At 42.2% G+C, this 18,041-nt stretch overlaps 1 protein-coding gene across 2 annotated transcripts in view; it reads right to left on the minus strand.

The window, feature by feature from the left end:
- Positions 1-17,707, minus strand: part of SLC4A5 (solute carrier family 4 member 5) — a 125,904-nt gene extending 108,197 nt beyond the window's left edge. For both annotated transcript variants that reach the window (XM_043918414.1, XM_043918415.1), the window contains exon 1: positions 17,628-17,707. The gene's annotated coding sequence lies outside the window, so the exon portion shown is untranslated. The remainder of the gene's footprint in view (positions 1-17,627) is intronic.
- Between the last annotated feature and the right edge of the window lie 334 nt (positions 17,708-18,041).

The raw sequence follows: 18,041 nt of genomic DNA on the forward strand, positions 1-18,041 counted from the left end.
CAACCTTGGTTCAACATATGCCAGGGTTTAAACAGATTGACACAGGGTCCTGGCCTGGGGGGCAAAGTATGAGATGAGAACAAGCCTCCTACCCTGGAGAGGCCTACATTCAGGTCCTTGTGTTAATGGGAATAAGGGTGCATTTCAAGGCCCCAGCTGGCCTACCTAGAACTTTTACCCATAAGAAATCCTCCATGGGCAAGACTCACTCCAGCATATATAATATTTGGCTCTCAGATTGTGCCAAGCTTTGGCAGGTGGTAGACTGGCTGCCCCAGATTCTTGTCAACTTCAGCTGCTTTCGAATTGTATCCAGGATCAAGGAGGGAACTGTGATAGTGTCAAGTCTAAGACAAAAAAAAAAAAAGATGGTAGATATCTTAATGGGAAGCTGAGACACCCAAAGAGACAAGGCCCAGATTAGGCAGTGCTGGGTCTTAGCCTTGCACATCTCCACCTAATCCCTGATCATTGCTGTGGCCTATGGCTAGCAACATCATAGCCCTTAGCTCACTCTCTACCAGCCACACTGCATGTCCTGCTGCTCCTGTTAACACATCAAGCTCATTCCTACTTGGGACCTTTGCATGTACTGTTTCCCTAATCTTCAGCATGGCTTGCTGTCTTGTGTATTCAGCTCTCTGATCAAAAGCCCTCTACCCAAGAGGGGCTTCTATGACAAGCCCATCTAAAAGACCCCTCTCTAGTCTTTAATTCTACTTTAACTGTTTAATTTTTTGTCTATGTGACGTTTCTAGCCAAAACCATATTTTATGTTTATTTGTTTATTCATTTATTGTCAGTTTCTTTAATATAGTATGGATTTTGTCTTGCTCACTAACTTACCCCTGAGAACTAGAATAGAGGCTCATAAATGGTTGGGTTCAAATCCTGGCTCCACTAACTGGGATTTTGGGCAACTTACCTAATTTTTAAAATTTTTATTTATTTATTTATGGCTGCACTTGGTTTTTATTGCTGCATGCAGACTTACTCTGGTTGCAGCAAGCAGGCTAGACTCTCTAGTTGCACTACTCTCTAGTTGTGATGTGTGGGCTTCTTGTTGCAGTGATTTCTCTTGTTGCAGAGCACAGTTCTAGAGCGTGGGCTCAGTAGTTGTGACACACGAGCTTAGTTGCTCCACAGCATGTAGGATCTTCCCAGACCAAGGACTGAACACATGTCTCCTTCAATAACAGGCAGATTCCTACCCAGTGGATCTCCAGGGAAGTCAATACCTATCTTTTAAAAAAATTTTCCTTCATTTTCCTGGACTGAAAAATGAGAATAATAATTATATCTATTTCAATGATTGTTATGAGCACTGATTTAATCAATGTATATAAAATGTTGGGCTTCCCAGGTGGCCCTAGTGGTAAAGAACCTGCCTGCCAATTCAGGAGACAAAAGAGACACAGATCTGATCCCTGGATCAGGAAGATACCCTGAAGGAGGGCATGGCAACCCGCTCCAGTATTCTTGCCTAGAGAATCCCATGGACAGAGGAGCCTGGTGGGTTACAGTCCATGGGGTCTCAAAGAGTTGGACATGACTGAGGCAACTTAGCACACACATATAAAATTTTAGGTCAGTGTTAAATGGCAACCCACTCCAGTATTCTTGCCTGGAAAATCCCATGGATGGAGGAACCTGGTAGGCTACAGTCCACGGGGTCGCAAAGAGTCGGACACGACTGAGCGACTTCACTTTCTGGCCCACAGGAAATAATTAGTATTGACTAGGGTTGGAGGCTGGTGAAAGTTAACCTTACTAGGGACTGTGGATGACGGACGTATTTCCTAAGGAAGAATGAAGGCTTAGCAGATGGCAGTCCTTGTACTTAAGTTTGTTGCTGCTGCTGCTAAGTCACTTCAGTAGTGTCCGATTCTTTGTGACCCCATGTACTATATAGCCCTCCAGGCTCCTCTATCCATGGGATTCTCCAGGCAAGAATACTGGAGTGGATTGCCATGCCCTCCTCCAGGGGAATCTTCCTGACCCAGGGACTGAACCTGTGTCTCTTATGTCTCCTGCTTTGGCAGGCAAGTTCTTTACCACTATCACCACCTGGGAAGCCTGACAATGGTGATAGACAGCATTTATAAACCTGAGTGTGTGTGTGTTTGGCCCTTGACAGAACTGCCACTGGAGCCATCATTCGGCAAACTTGATTGGAGTGATTGAGACTACAGAGGAACTGTGGATATCTAGGAATTCATCCCTCAGACCCCAAGAGGGGCGCAGAGCAAGGCTCCTCCTCCCCTCCCCTAGATTGTACTTCCTGAGCCAGGGGACAACACTCTGGCCACCTGGGCCAACTTGAGACCCGTAAAAAACCACTCCTCAGATAAGCCAATGCCTCCTCCAGCCTGGTATTTTCTTTGCCTCCTTTTCTTTCTCCCACTCAAATGGCTAGACTGCTCCATGCTTTGCCTCAGAGAGCGTGTGTGAAAGCAGAAAGCAGAAACAAGAAGAGCCTCTTTCAGTTCAGTTCAGTTCAGTCGCTCAGTCATGTCCGACTCTTTGCAACCCCATGCATCACAGCACGCCAGGCCTCCCTGTCCATCACCAACTCCCGGAGTCTACCCAACCCATGCCCATTGAGTTGGTGATGCCATCCAGCCATCTCATCCTCTGTCGTCCCCTTCTCCTTCTGCCCCCAATCCCACCAAGCATCAGGGTCTTTTCCAATGAGTCAACTCTTCGCATGAGGTGGCCAAAGTACTGGAGTTTCAGCTTCAGCATCAGTCCTTCCAATGAACACCCAGGACTGATCTCCTTTAGGATGGACTGGTTGGATCTCCTTGCAATCCAAGGGACTCTCAAGAGTCTTCTCCAACACCATGAGAAAAGACTCCTGGCTAACCCAGATTGAAGTGTAGGAGAGGATGTTCATAAGAAAGATCAAGGTTATCCACTGTCCCTCATTCAAGGCCACATGGAAACACAAGGGGTAGCTCCACAATGACTGGCAGGCACCAGTGAACTTGGACTATATGGAACAAGAACAAATGACATCAAGTGTAGGGACTGATGTAAGTCCCTAGGAGTCTAGAACCCTGCAGTGTACCCCACTCCAACCCCAAAATGGAAAACATGAGGGACACTCAGAACCAACAGGGGTTAAATGTCAGCACCTTTTAAAAAGATAGACAGAGAGTTTTAAAAATTAATGTTTCTAACACCATTGAGTTTAGGAGCTGAAACTCATATTCCAAAGGATAGAATTTTTTTTTTAAGAAAATAATGTTGGGGAAATGCACTATTTTAAAAATTACATTTGGAGGAGAAGCCTTGACAGCAAAGGCAGAAATTTAATCATTTGTTGGACTCATTTATCTCTGCTCTGAAATTAAATGTGATTATCCCTTAAGACTGTGGTTGAACTTGCATCCTAATTTGCCTTGGTCAGGCACCATTTGCCCTGCTGTCTTGGCTTCATTATTAGCAATGTCCACTTTCATTCTCAAAAAGGATTCAGTTTGAGCAATAAGTTATATGGTTACTCTGTTTAAGACTTTTACTGTGTATTTTTTTAATTTTGGCTGCTCTGGGTCTTCTGTGCTGTGCACAGTCTTTCTCTAGTTGAGGCAAGTGGGGGCTGCTCTTCGTTGCCATGTGTGGGCTTCTCATCATGGTGGCACCAACTCTAGGCACTTGGGCTCAGTAGTTTGGCCCTATGGACTTAGTTTCTCCATGCGCAGCACATGGGATCTCCCCAGATCAGGGATAGAAACCATGTCTCCTGCATTGGCAGGTGGATTCTTAACTATTGGACCACTTAAGAAATCCCTGCTTAGGATTTTTAAATGAGAGATGCCACAGGCTGATCAATTCTGAGCGAGGTGCTATGAAACAGAAAGTAAAGATTTCTAGGTGGGTGTGACTGGAGGCTGTGAGCCAATGAAGCTCCAGAGGGGCTGACAATCTCACCCAGACAGGAAAAGGGGCAGGTGCTGAATGATGAGAAGGGTCATGGTGAGGTTGAAGTGGTGTGTGGAGCTGAGAGGACAGTGGTGGGGGTCAGAGTAGGATGTTGACACAGAGTATTTCAGACATGGAGTAGCACAAGGTAACAGCAAAGGCAAGTTATGACCATGGGAGCAGGTAGGAGAAATGGACCCTGATTGCATTTGCAGATAGAAATTGGACAGCTAACAAGAGATGTAGAGTCAGGGCTGGCTACTCTATACCTTTTTATTCCCATTGAATTTTGAATCTTGTTACTATATTATCTTTTCAAAAATATATAAATACAATTAAAATAAAAAGGAATCTAGGGGCGGTCCTAAGATGACAGAGGAATAGGACGGGGAGACCACTTTCTCCCCTACAAATTCATTGAAAGATCATTTGAGCGCTGAGCAAATTCCACAAAACAACTTCTGAACACTGGTGGAGGACACCAGGCACCCAGAAAGGCAGCCCATTGTCTTCAGAAGTAGATAGGATAAAAGATAAAGAGAGAGACAAAAGAGTTAGGGACAGAGACCCATCCCGGGGAGGGAGTCATGAAAGACGAGAAGTTTCCAAACACCAGGAAATCCTCTCACCAGCAGGTCCGTGGGAAGATTTGGGATCTCAGAGGGCAACATAACCAGGAGGAAAAAATAAATAAATAAAACCCACAGATTACGTGCTTAACTGCAACTCCCAGTGGAGAAGTAGCCCAGACGCTTGCTTCCGCCACCAGTAAGCAGGGGCTGAACAGGGAGGCGCAGGCTGCATTGCTTAGGGTAAGGACCGGGCCTGAATGCCCTGAGGACAATCCGAGGGAGCTAAGGTGAGATAGCAACCTAAATTGTGGGATAGCCAGAGAGAGAGAGAAAAAAAAAAACAGAGAGAGAACTTTCCTGCGAAAAGCTCTAGCCTAAGGCACTGTCTGCCGCTCACAGAACAAAGGACTGAGCGCATACCAGAGGAGAGCTAGCCAGCTGCAGACCGGCCCACCCCGCACCAGAGGCAGAGAGTCAGGCAGGCAACAGCCAGAGCCAGAAGGTGAGGGGCATACTCCACCAAACTGTGAGCAGGCTCCCAGTTGCTAGCCAAGTCTTCCTGGGATCCTGGACGGTTGACATCTGCCAGGAGGGTCGCAGCCAGAGATCAGCTCCCCAGAGGAGACACACGGCACACCTGAGACGGCGCTCCCGCTGCGCACCCAGGAAACCGAGCAGCTGGGACCGGGGAGGTGATAAGACGCACCGCACCTGGGGAAGTGCGCTGGCCAAGCACCTGATCACCTGAGCTGCTCAGACCTGGGAAGGGCACAAAACGCAGGCCCAACCGAGTCTGTGCCTTTGTGGAGTACCCGAGAACCTGAACCTGAGCAGCTTAGACCTAGGAAGTGCACGCAACCCAGGGCCCACTTTAAAGAGTCCCCCTGCAGAGCAACCTGGAGCCTGAGCAGTGTAGACTGGGAAAGCACACACCCCGTGAGCGGGGGGCAAACCCTCTGTGGCCCAGACACTGTGAGCACTCCCCACACACACCAGTGACATTTGTTTGCCGTGTTCCTCCCTCCCCGCAGCACAACTGAACAAGTAAGCCTAAATAAGTGACCACCCTTACTCCCTTGTGTCAGGGTGGAAATTAGACAATGAAGAGACTTGCAAACAGAAGAAGTCAAAATAAACAGAGGGAACAGCTTTGGAAGTGACAGGTGCAACAGATTAAAACCCTGTAGTTAGCACCGACTACATTGGAAGGGGCCTATAGACCTTGAGAAGAAGTATAAGCTGGAACAAGGTACTATCTGAAATTGGACTGACCCCACACTGCTCTCAACAGCTCCAGAGAAATTCCTAGATATATTTTACTAATATATTTTTAAAATTGTTTTATTTTTAAGTCCTTTAACACTCCTTTAATTTTCATTTTTATAACCTACTATTACTTTAGGCAACTTCTCTGGTGCAAAAAAAGACCCTATTTTTAAAGCAAATTTCATATATATTTTTAATAATTTTTGTGAGTTTTTTTTTAATATTGTATTTTTGAGAGTCTAACCTCTACTCTAGATTTTTAATCTTTGCTTTTTGGTATTTGCTATCAATTTTGTACCTTTAAGAATCCAATCTTCAGTACCCATTTTTACTTAGGAGTGTGATTACTAGGAAAGTGATTGATTGCCCTCCCCCTTTTGACTCTCCTTTTTCTCCCCCAGGTCACCTCTATCTTCTCCCTCCCCCTTCTCTGCTCTACTCAACTCTGTGAATCTCTTTGGGTATTCCGGACTGTGGAGAACACTTGGGGAACTGATTACTGGCTTGACTGCCCTCTCCTCCTTTTGACTCCCCCTCTTCTCCTCCTGGTCACTTCTATCTACTGCCTCCCTCTTCTCTTCTCTATGTAACTCTGTGAACCTCTCTGGGTGTTGCAGGCTCTGGAGAGCACATAGGGAATTGATTACTGGCTAGATTGCTCTCTCTCCCTTTTTGATTCCCCCTCTTCTCCTCCTGGTCACCTCTATCTCCCTCCTCTCTCTTCTCTTCTCCATGTAACTCTGCAAACCTCTCTGGGTGTCCCACACTGTGGAGAATTTTTTCTCCATTAACCTAGATGTTTTATCGTCGGTGCGGTATGGATCGAGAAATCTTGAGGCTACTGTAAGAATAAGACTGAAAGCCATAGGCAGGAGGCTTAAATCCAAAATTTGAGAACACCAGAGAACTCTTGATTCCAGAGAACATTAATAGACAAGAGCTCATCCAAAAGCCTCCATACCTACACTGAAACCAAGCTCCACCCAAGAGCCAACAAGTTCCAGAGCAAGACATACCATGCTAATTCTCCAGCAACACTGGAACATAGCCCTGAGCATTAATATACAGGCTGCCCAAAGTTACACCAAACCCACAGACACATCAAAACTCACTATTGGACACTTCATTGCACTCCAGAGAGAAGAGACCCAGCTCCACCCACCAGAACACCGATGCAAGCTTCCCTAACCAGGAAACCTTGACAAGCCACTCATCCAACCCCACCCACAGGGAGGAACCTCCACAATAAAGAGGGACCACAAACTGCCAGTCTACAGAAAGGCCACCCCAAACACAGCAATATAAACAAGATGAAAAGGCAGAGAAATACCGAGCAGGTAACGGAACAGGATAAATGCCCACCAAACCAAACAAAAGAGAAAGAGATAGGGAGACTATCTGATAAAGAATTCTGAATAATGATAGTGAAAATGATCCAAAATCTTGAAAGCAAAATGGAATTACAGAAAAGTAGTCTGGAGACAAGGACTGAGAAGATGCAAGAAATGTTTAACAAGGACCTAGAAGAAACAAAAAAGAGTCAGTCAATAATGAATAATGCAATAACTGAGATCAAAAACACTCTGGAGGGAACCAACAGTAGAATAATGGAGGCAGAAGATAGGATAAGTGAGGTGGAAGATAGAATGGTGGAAATAAATGAAGCACAGAGGAAAAAAGAAAAAAAGAATTAAAAGAAACATGGACAACCTCAGAGACCTCTGGGACAATGTCAAACACCCCAACATTCGAATCATAGGAGTCTCAGAAGAAGACAAAAAGAAAGGCCATGAGAAAATACTTGAGATAATAGTTGAAAACATCCCTAAAATGAGGAAGGAAATAGCCACCCAAGTCCAAGAAACCCAGAGAGCCACAAACAGGGTAAACCCAAGGTAAAACACCCCAAGACACATATTAATCAAATTAATGAAGATCAAACACAAAGAACAAATATTAAAAGCAGCAAGGGAAAAACAACAAATAACACACAAGAGGATTCCCATAAGGATAACAATTGATCTTTCAACAGAAACCCTTCAGGCCAGAAGGGAATGCAGGACATACTTAAAGTGATGAAAGAGAAAAGCCTACAACCCAGATTACTGTACCCAGCAAGGATCTCATTCAAATATGAAGGAGAAATCAAAAGCTTGACAGACAAGCAAAAGCTGAGAGAATTCAGCACCACCAAACCAGCTCTTCAACAAATGCTAAAGGATCTTCTCTAGACAGGAAACACAGAAAAGGTTTATAAACTTGAACCCAAAACAACAAAGTAAATGGCAACAGGATCATACTTATCAATAATTACCTTAAATGTAAATTGGTTGAAAGCCCCAACCAAAAGACAAAGCCTGGCTGAATGGATACAAAAACAAGACCCCTATATATGCTGTCTACAAGAGACCCACCTCAAAATAAGGGACACATACTGACTGAAAGTGAAGGGCTGGAAAAAGATATTTCAGCAAATGGAGACCAAAAGAAAGCAGGAGTGGCAATACTCATATCAGATAAAATCGACTTTGAAATAAAGGCTGTGAAAAGAGACAAAGGACACTACATAATGATCAAAGGATCAATCCAAGAAGAAGATATAACAATTTTTTTTTTTTATTAGTTGGAGGCTAATTACTTCACAACATTTCAGTGGGTTTTGTCATACATTGATATGAATCAGCCATAGATTTACACGTATTCCCCATCCCGATCCCCCCTCCCACCTCCCTCTCCACCCGATTCCTCTGGGTCTTCCCAGTGCACCAGGCCCGAGCACTTGTCTCATGCATCCCACCTGGGCTGGTGATCTGTTTCACCATAGATAGTATACATGCTGTTCTTTTGAAATATCCCACCCTCACATTCTCCCACAGAGTTCAAAAGTCTGTTTTGTATTTCTTTGTCTCTTTTTCTGTTTTGCATATAGGGTTATCGTTACCATCTTTCTAAATTCCATATATATGTGTTAGTATGCTGTAATGTTCTTTATCTTTCTGGCTTACTTCACTCTGTATAATGGGCTCCAGTTTCATCCATCTCATTAGGACTGGCTCAAATGAATTCTTTTTAATGGCTGAGTAATATTCCATGGTGTATATGTACCACAGCTTCCTTATCCATTCATCTGCTGATGGGCATCTAGGTTGCTTCCAAACAATTATAACTATATATGCACCCAACATAGGAGCACTGCAATATGTAAGGCAAATGCTAACAAGTATGAAAGGGGAAATTAACGGTAACACAATAATAGTGGGAGACTTTAATACCCCACTCACACCTATGGATAGATCAACTAAACAGAAAATTAGGAAGGAAACACAACCTTTAAATGATACAATGGACCAGTTAGACCTAATTGACATCTATAGAATATTTCACCTCAAAACAATGAATTTCAACTTTTTCTCAAGTGCACACAGAACGTTCTCTGTGATAGATCACATCCTGGGCCATAAATCTAGCCTTGGTAAATTCAAAAAAATTAAAATAATTCCAAGCATCTTTTCTGATCACAGTGTGGTAAGATTAGATGTCAACTACAGGAAACAAAGCTATTAAAAATACAAACATATGGAGGCTAAACAACACACTTCTGAATAACCAACAAATCACAGAAGAAATCAAAAAAGAAATCAAAATATGCATAGAAATGAGTGAAAATGAAAACACAACAATCCAAAATCTATGGAACTCAGTAAAAGCAGTGCTAAGGGGAAGGTTCATAGCAATACAAGCTTACCTCAAGAAATAAGAGAAAAAGAAAAAAAAATTACCTAACTCTACACCTAAAGCAACTAGAAAAGGAAGAAATGAAGAACCCCACGTTAGTAGAAGGAAAGAAATCATAAAAATTAAAGCAGAAGTAGATGAAAAAGAAACAAAGGAGACCATAGCACAAATCAACAAAACTAAAAGCTGGTTCTTTGAGAAGATAAATAAAATAGACAAAACATTGGCCAGACTCATTAAGAAAAAAGGGAGAAGAATCAAATCAACAAAATTAGAAATGAAAATGGAGAAATCACAACAGACAACACAAAAATACAAATGATCATAAGAGACTACTATCAGCAAATATACGCCAATAAAATGGACAACTTGGAAGAAATGGACAAATTCTTAGAAAAGTATAACTTTCCAAAACTGAACCAGGAAGATATAGAAAATCTTAACAGACCCATCACAAGCACAGAAATCGAAACTGTAATCAGAAATCTTCCAGCAAACAAAAGCCCAGGACCAGACAGCTTCACAGCTGATTTCTACCAAAAATTTAGAGAAGAGCTAACATCTATCCTACTCAAACTCTTCCAGAAAATTGCAGAGGAAGGTAAACTTCCAAACTCATTCTATGAGGCCTCCATCACCCTAATACCAAGACCAGAAAAGAATACCACAAAAAAAGAAAACTACAGGCCAATATCACTGATGAACATAGATGGAAAAATCCTTAACAAAACTCTAGCAAACAGAATCCAACAACATATCATACATCATGAACAAGTGGGATGCAAGGGATTCTTTAATATCTGCAAATCAATCAATGTGATACACCACATTAACAAATTGAAAGATGAAAACCATATGATTATCTCAATAGATGCAGAGAAAGCCTTTGACAAAATTTAACATCCATTTATGATAACCCCCCCCCCCCAGAAAGCAGGAATAGAAGAAACATACCTCAACATAATAAAAGCCATATATGATAAACCCACAGCAAACATTATCCTCAACGGTGAAAAATTGAAAGCATTTCCCCTAAAATCAGGAACAAGACAAGGGTGCTCACTCTCACCACTATTAGTCAACATAATTTCGGAAGTTTTAGCCACAGCAATCAGAGAAGAAAAAGAAATAAAAGGAATCCAGATTGGAAAAGAAGAAGTAAAACTCTCACTGTTTGCAAATGACATGATCCTCTACAGAGAAATCCCTAAAGACTCCACCAGAAAGTTACTAGAACTAATCAATGAATATAGTAAAGTTGCAGGATATAAAATTAACACACAGAAATCCCTTGCATTCCTATACACTAACAATGAGAAAACAGAAAGAGAAATTAAGGAAACAACTCCATTCACCGTTGCAGTGAAAAGAATAAAATACTTAGGAATAAATCTACTTAAAGAAACAAAAGACATATATATAGAAAACTATAAAACAGTGATGAAAGAAATCAAAGATGACACAAATAGATGGAGAAATATACCACGTTCATGGATTGGAAGAATCAATATAGTGAAAATGAGTATACTACCCAAATCAATCTATATATTCGATGCAATCTCTATCAAGCTACCAATGGTATTTTTCAGAGAATTAGAACAAACAATTTCACAGTTTGTATGGAAATACAAAAAACCTCGAATAGCCAAAGCAATCTTGAGAAAGAAGAATGGAACTGGAGGAATCTACCTGCCTGACTTCAGGCTATGCTACAAAACTACAGTCATCAAGACAGTATGGTACTGGCACAAAGACAGGAATATAGATCAATGGAACAAAATAGAAAGCCCAGCGATAAATCCACACACCTATGGACACCTTATCTTTTACACAGGAGGCAAGAATATATAATGGAGAAAAGACAATCTCTTTAACAAGTGGTACTGGGAAAACTGGTCAACCACTTGTAAAAGAATGAAACCAGAACACTTTCAACACCATACACAAAAATAAACTCAAAATGGATTAAAGATCTAAATGTAAAACCAGAAACTATAAAACTCCTAGAGGAAAACATAGGCAAAACACTCTCTGACATAAATCACAGAAGGATCCTCTATGACCCAACTCTCAGAGTAATGGAAATAAAAGCAAAAATAAACAAATGGGACCTAATGAAACTTAAAAGCTTTTGCACAACGAAGGAAACTATAAGCAAGGTGAAAAGACAGCCTTCAGAATGGGAGAAAATAATAACAAATGAAGCAACTGACAAAGAATTAATCTCAAAAATATACAAGCAGCTCCTGCAGCTCAATTCCAGAAAAATAAATGATCCAATAAAAAAATAGGCCAAAATGCTAAACAGACATTTCTCCAAAGAAGACATACAGATGACTAACAAACACATGAAAAGATGCTCAACATCACTCATTATCAGAGAAATGCAAAGCAAAACCACAATGAGGTACCATCTCACACCAGTCAGAATGACTGCTATCAAAAAATCTACAAACAATAAATTCTGGAGAGGGTGCTGAGAAAAGGGAACCCTCTTACACTGTTGGTGGGAATGCAAACTAGTACAGCCACTATGGAGAACAGTGTGGAGATTCCTGAAAAAACTGAAAATAAAACTGCCATATGACCCAGCAATCCCACTGCTGGGCATACACACCAAAGAAACCAGAACTGAAAGAGACACGTGTACCCTAATGTTCATTGTAGTACTGTTTACAATAGCCAGGACATGGAAGCAACCCAGATGTCCATCAGCAGATGAATGGATAAGAAAGCTGTGGTACATATACACAATGGAATATTACTCAGCTATTAAAAAGAATGCCTTTGAATCAGTTCTAATGAGGTGGATGAAACTGGAGCTTATTATACAGAGGGAAGTAACTCAGAAAGAAAAACACCAATACACTGCACTAACACATATATATGGAATTTAGAAAGATGGTAACAATGGCCTTATATGTGAGACAGCAAAAGAGACACAGATGTAAAGAACAGTCTTTTGGACTCTGTGGCAGAAGGTGAGGGTGGGATGATCTGAGAGAACAGCATTGAAACATGTATATTATCATATGTGAAACAGATTGCCAGCCCAGCTTCGATGCATGAGACAGGGTGCTCAGGGCTGGTGCACTGGGATGACCCTGAGGGATGGAATGGGGATGGAGGTGGGAGGTGGGTTCAGGATGGGGAACACATGTATACCTGTGGTGGATTCATGTCAATGTATGGCAAAAACCACTACAGTATTGTAAAGTAATTAGCCTCCAATTAAAATAAATCAATTAATTTTAAAAAATTAACATGAGCTAGCCAATAACAGAATAAAACTCCAACCTCTAATAAACAGGGAAAAAAGAGAAATCTAGGCTTCTAGATCAATGGTGAAATCATTTTATCAACTTTTAAAAACCCCACTAGTAAAACAAGTTGCCTTTAAACATTTGAAAAGATGCTCAACCTCACTCACTTAAAAAAAGAAACATAAGCAAATTAGAGCCACAATGAAATACCACTTTTCATCTTCAGATTGGCAAATATCAAAAGATTTCACAACAGCAAGAGAGGCAGGAAACCAGCCCTCTTCCACGCTACAGTTGGAGACACTGCAGTTGGCCACAGGCTCTATGGGGCCACTTCAGCAGTGTTTGTAACACCTGAAAACGCATCTACCTTTGGGTAGCAGCTATTCTTTGTCTAGAAAGTTGTCTTACAGATACATTCCCACTTGTGGATGAAAACACACCTGTGTGGTTTGAGGCAGTTACTCACCTCCCTGCACTTTGTCAGACGATTACCATGAGGATTAAATGATATAATGAATGGAAAGAATTTTAAAGAAAGCCTGGTACATAGTAAGTGCTCAGCAAATACTGGCTGTCATTATTACAGCATTGTTCATGGCAGCAAAACATTGGAAATGACATAAATGTCTGTCAATAGGGAACTGATAAAATAAGGTTTGTCTTATATTGGAAAATTCCAAAGATTTTAAATACAATGCGCATACTCTCTAAACAGTGCTATGGAGTGATCTTTTAGCAATATTGTTAAATGGAAAGAAAATGAAGTGTAGAAGAGTGCTTGTGGTTTGTTATTGTCACTGGTGTGGAGTGTGTCTATAAGTGTACAGTCTCTCCAGGGATGAAGTCACAAGGAACAGGTAACAGTGCTGATTCCTGGAAGTGAAACTGAGAGGCAGGATCTCAGGGGCTACTGTGTAATGTCTTGTACCTTTTATATTGTCCACTATAAGGATGTATTCCCTAGTCACAAACAAATAAACTGGGGTATATGTCAAAAGGGCTTCCCTGGGGGCTCAGTGGTAAAGAGCCACTGCAGAAGACATGGGTTCAATCCTTGGGTTGAGAAGATCCCCTAAGGAAATGACAATACTCTAGCATTCTTGCCTGGAAATTCCATGGACAGAGGAGCCTTGTGGGTTACAGTCAATGAGGTCACAAAAAGAGTTGGACATGACCCAGCAACTAAACAACAACATGTCCAAAAAGTTGAAAACAGGGACTCAAACAGATACTTGTATGTCATTGTTTATATGAGCATTACTCATAATTGCCAAAAGGTGGAGACAACCCAAATGTTTATTGATAGGTGAATGTATAAACAAAATGTGGCTTATCTATGCAAAGAAATACTTGCATTATTCAGTCATTCTGATTCTTTGTGACCCCATGGACTGTAGCCCACCAGGCTCCTCTGTCCATGGGATTCTCCAGGCAAGAATATTGGAGTGGGTTGCCATGCCCTCCTCCAGGGGATCTTCCCAACCCAGGGATGGAACCCATGTATCTTACATCTCTTGCATTGGCAAGGTTTTTTTTACCACTAGTGCCTCCAAGTGAAATAAGCCAGTCACAAAAGGACAAATACTTGTATGATTCCACTTACATGAGACACCTAGAATAGCCAAATTCACAGAAAAAGAAAGTAGTATAGTGGCTAGGGGGGAGGAGGAGTGGAGAATTACTGTCTAATGGGTACAGAATTTCAGATGGGGTTGAAAAAGTTCTGAAGATGGATGGTAGTGATGATTATACAATAAAGTGAACTTAATGCCATTAAATTGTACATTAAAATGGTAAAATTCATATCATGTACATTTTATCATAAGAAACAATTACACAATTTAAGAATAAAATAGTCATTTTTTACTTTGATTGGAGTTATGTTAAATGCAGGGATTAATTATGAGGAGCTGTATTGCATGAGCCACAACAAAGAACAGCCCTGCCGAAAAAAGGACTCGGTCTCCAACTCTGGGCACTCTCCACGCCAGTTTATTCTGCTCTGCTGACTGGCTCCTGAGGGGTTCACAGTACAGAGCACAGGTGTCAGACTGAGCCAGAACCTGGGGTGGAGGGCAGCTTCCTTTAAGACAGAGAAGAAGAAGGAAGGGACGAGGTGCTCAGTGAGGGTAGAAGCAGAGGATATCCCCGCTGGACCATGTAAACGTTCTCCATGAGGAATGTTGGAGGGTAGATGAGGGGGCAGTAAAGATTGGCCTTCGGGGGGAACAACAGTGGGGTCAGACCAGGGATATGTAGACGAATCACCACATTCCACTGAGGAGCCTAGTGAGGCTGGAAATCATAAATGTGTAGACAGAATTTCCCCCCTTCTCCCACTTCTCCCTCCCCCAGCAACAATCTTGAATTGGTTGCAGATCCCTGGTGCTATATAAGTGAGGAGGAGCAGATTCCCCACCCAGACCAGCAACTACTGTAGGCTTCTACTCTCTAACAATGCCAAGCTGGGACTGGACAGAGGAATCAATTTTAAGTTGCAACAGAAGTTAGGGTTACTACTGGGATGGACATTATCATTACTAAAATCAGACCAAAGATGACCATGACGATCATGTAACTTGTCTAAATTTTATCCAGTGGCAGAACAAGCTCTAAACATACAGAATAAATTTTGAAAAGCAACCAAAAGCAGAAATCAACTTACTTTCTGATTTTATTCAATGAGCCATGCTTATTTACAATATTATTTCCAGTTGTTAATTGAAACGCACGTATCTTGCCTCTCCCCCTAGATTATAAACTCTCTGAAAGCAGGATCCATGTGCTGTTCATCCTCATACTGCCCCCACAGCCTAGCAAAGTCCCTTGCACATACACAGGAGGCACTGAAATGACTGCTGACTGAATTGCTAACCAAGAGAAAATACCCCATATGAGGCAGCAGCAGGCCACTACTGTGTAGTATGCTTACACAGTACCCCGTACAGAGCGGGTGAGTGACAAGACCTGATCGAGCTGAAATGACTCTTACTAAAAAGACAGACTATGTTCTAAGAAGTCTGATATAAAATGTTGTTGCAGGTTGCCCAGACTTCAGGTAAAAGAAGCAGGGATGAAGGAGATGTGAGTGGTCATTTTCTATTTCTCCGTTAAGGCTGTTCTTGTACTGGATTAAGGTGATGATGGCTAAAACACAAGAGGAGGGTGAGTCAGACCCAGTTCATGACCTATGATACAAGAAGTGAGTATTTCAGTGCCTGATTAAGCCTCAAACCAAGCTGGATTCATTTTTGATTAAGAGAATCTTAGAGGGCCCCGTCCTCAAGATTATATAAAAATCATCCCAGTCAAGTATTTTTGAGAAAATAAATCAAAATAAGCACAGAGCCCAGTTCTTTAGAGAGGAAAGTAGATCTCAAGTAACTCAAGAAGCAATCTTTCCTACAATGAAGGTTGAGAAAAAGAAAGCCAAGACCAGTTGATTCTGGTTTAGGGAATGGTAACATTGGAGAACACACTCTACTGTTTCTTGTGAAGGCATCACTCGTGCTGAAGTTTTCTCCTCTGTTGGCCTGGCCACCATCCCTCTTCACAGAGCAGGGAGGTAAAAGAGACATATGAGTGTCTCCATAATTAAGTCCGAGTACTAGATTACTGCCTCTCTGGGAAAATGAACTTGACTGAAGGGAGAATGAGCAGGCATTCAATCAAGCAACAAACCACTTATCGAGTGCCTGAATTGATGGGGAAAGATGACTCTCCTTAGACTGGACCATCCAAAATCAGTTGGGGATAAAAAAAAAAAAATAAGCTAGAGGGGTGAGAGGGAGAAAGACCATAGTTGGTGGGTCTTTAGGAAGGGGGGGATCCTGAGGAAACCCCTCAACTCCTGAGCTCACAGCTCAGTTCCAAATTCCAGGATGCCTGGTTAGAGAGAGAGGGAAATACACTTTCTCAGGGACAGAGGCGCACAGAGCCAAGGGGTCTGGATTTCTAAGGCAGAATTTCATCAAGGGCTGGGTGACACTTTGGAAAGCCATCTGATTTCCAGAGGTCCTGATGCACAAGAACAACTCAGCCCATTCCATCAAGGGAGAGAGATGTGGACTTACCCCTTGGCCCCTGGTGCATGCCCTCCTTCTTACCCCCTCAAGAGCCGAAGCAGCAGGTCCTTCATAAAAGGACACCTCCCTTAGGCCTGAAAGCTTAGTTCAAGTGGGGATTTTTATACAAGCCCCATGTTTCCTGGATTCTTAGGAGCCTCCAAAAAGGCTGTAAATAATCCTTATTAAACAGGAAGAAGTATGAAATAGGCACAGGACCAATCACTGTGACTTCCATGGCTGAAAAGCATGGATTAAAGAGGGGCAGTCAGACTTCCATGCAGACTATTACTAGGGGTAGATTTCAGCCCCTTACTGTAGAAGTCCAATGTTGCACAGATGCACACACGCATACATGATCCCTTCTCTGAAGGCAGAGATGGGAGCACAGAAAACAACACTGGACAAACTGGTCATTCTCTTACTTGTCCTTTACTGTGTTGTAATAGATAAAGATTCAGAGAAGGCACTGGCGACCCACTCCAGTATCTTGCGTGGAAAATCCCATGGACAGAGGAGCCTGGTAGGCTGCAGTCCACGGGGTCGCACAGAGTCGGACACGACTGATGCAACTTAGCAGCAGCAGCAATAAATAAAGATTAATTTAAACAATTAGATTGCCCCTTATCTTTGCTCTCTAAGTCTTCCCCAGATCTTTAGCAAAAAGCAATAAAATTCTCACCTGACCCTCAGTGGGCTGGGGATTTCTGCCTAGACTACTCAGTTCATTCACTCACATCCCCAAACCAAAGCCTACAACCAAGCTGTAACTCCATATATTTAAAACTCACTCTACTCACCCCCTGTGCAGTGGCCTGCTGCTCCTGGGTCCTTGAATTCAGTACCTTTAAGGTAGATCTTACCACCTTAGAACCCACCCACCACTCCTTTTCTCTACCTCTGCTATTAAAATAGCCCCTCCTCTATTGCCTCACCAACCAACTATTTTAGAACCAAAAAGCCTTTGTCTATTCATCAACACTATAAAAGTAACGTTCATGTTATGTTTTTTAATCTACTGTCTGTGTCTTCCATGGTTCTCATCAGCTTATCTAATCAGCGTGTCCTAGGGAGGCCTGTTACTTGCTAGTTTAGCTTGTCCAAGCACAACAGGACCAGCTGAGGCATTTACTCCAGGAGAATAGGCAATCCTCAGGAAAGATGTCAGACCTTTGCCCTCTTCTCTCCACAGGACTGAGATGAAGGAGGATCTT

This window comes from Cervus elaphus, chromosome 11, assembly GCF_910594005.1.
Source record: "Cervus elaphus chromosome 11, mCerEla1.1, whole genome shotgun sequence".
NCBI classification, from domain to species: Eukaryota; Metazoa; Chordata; class Mammalia; order Artiodactyla; family Cervidae; genus Cervus; species Cervus elaphus.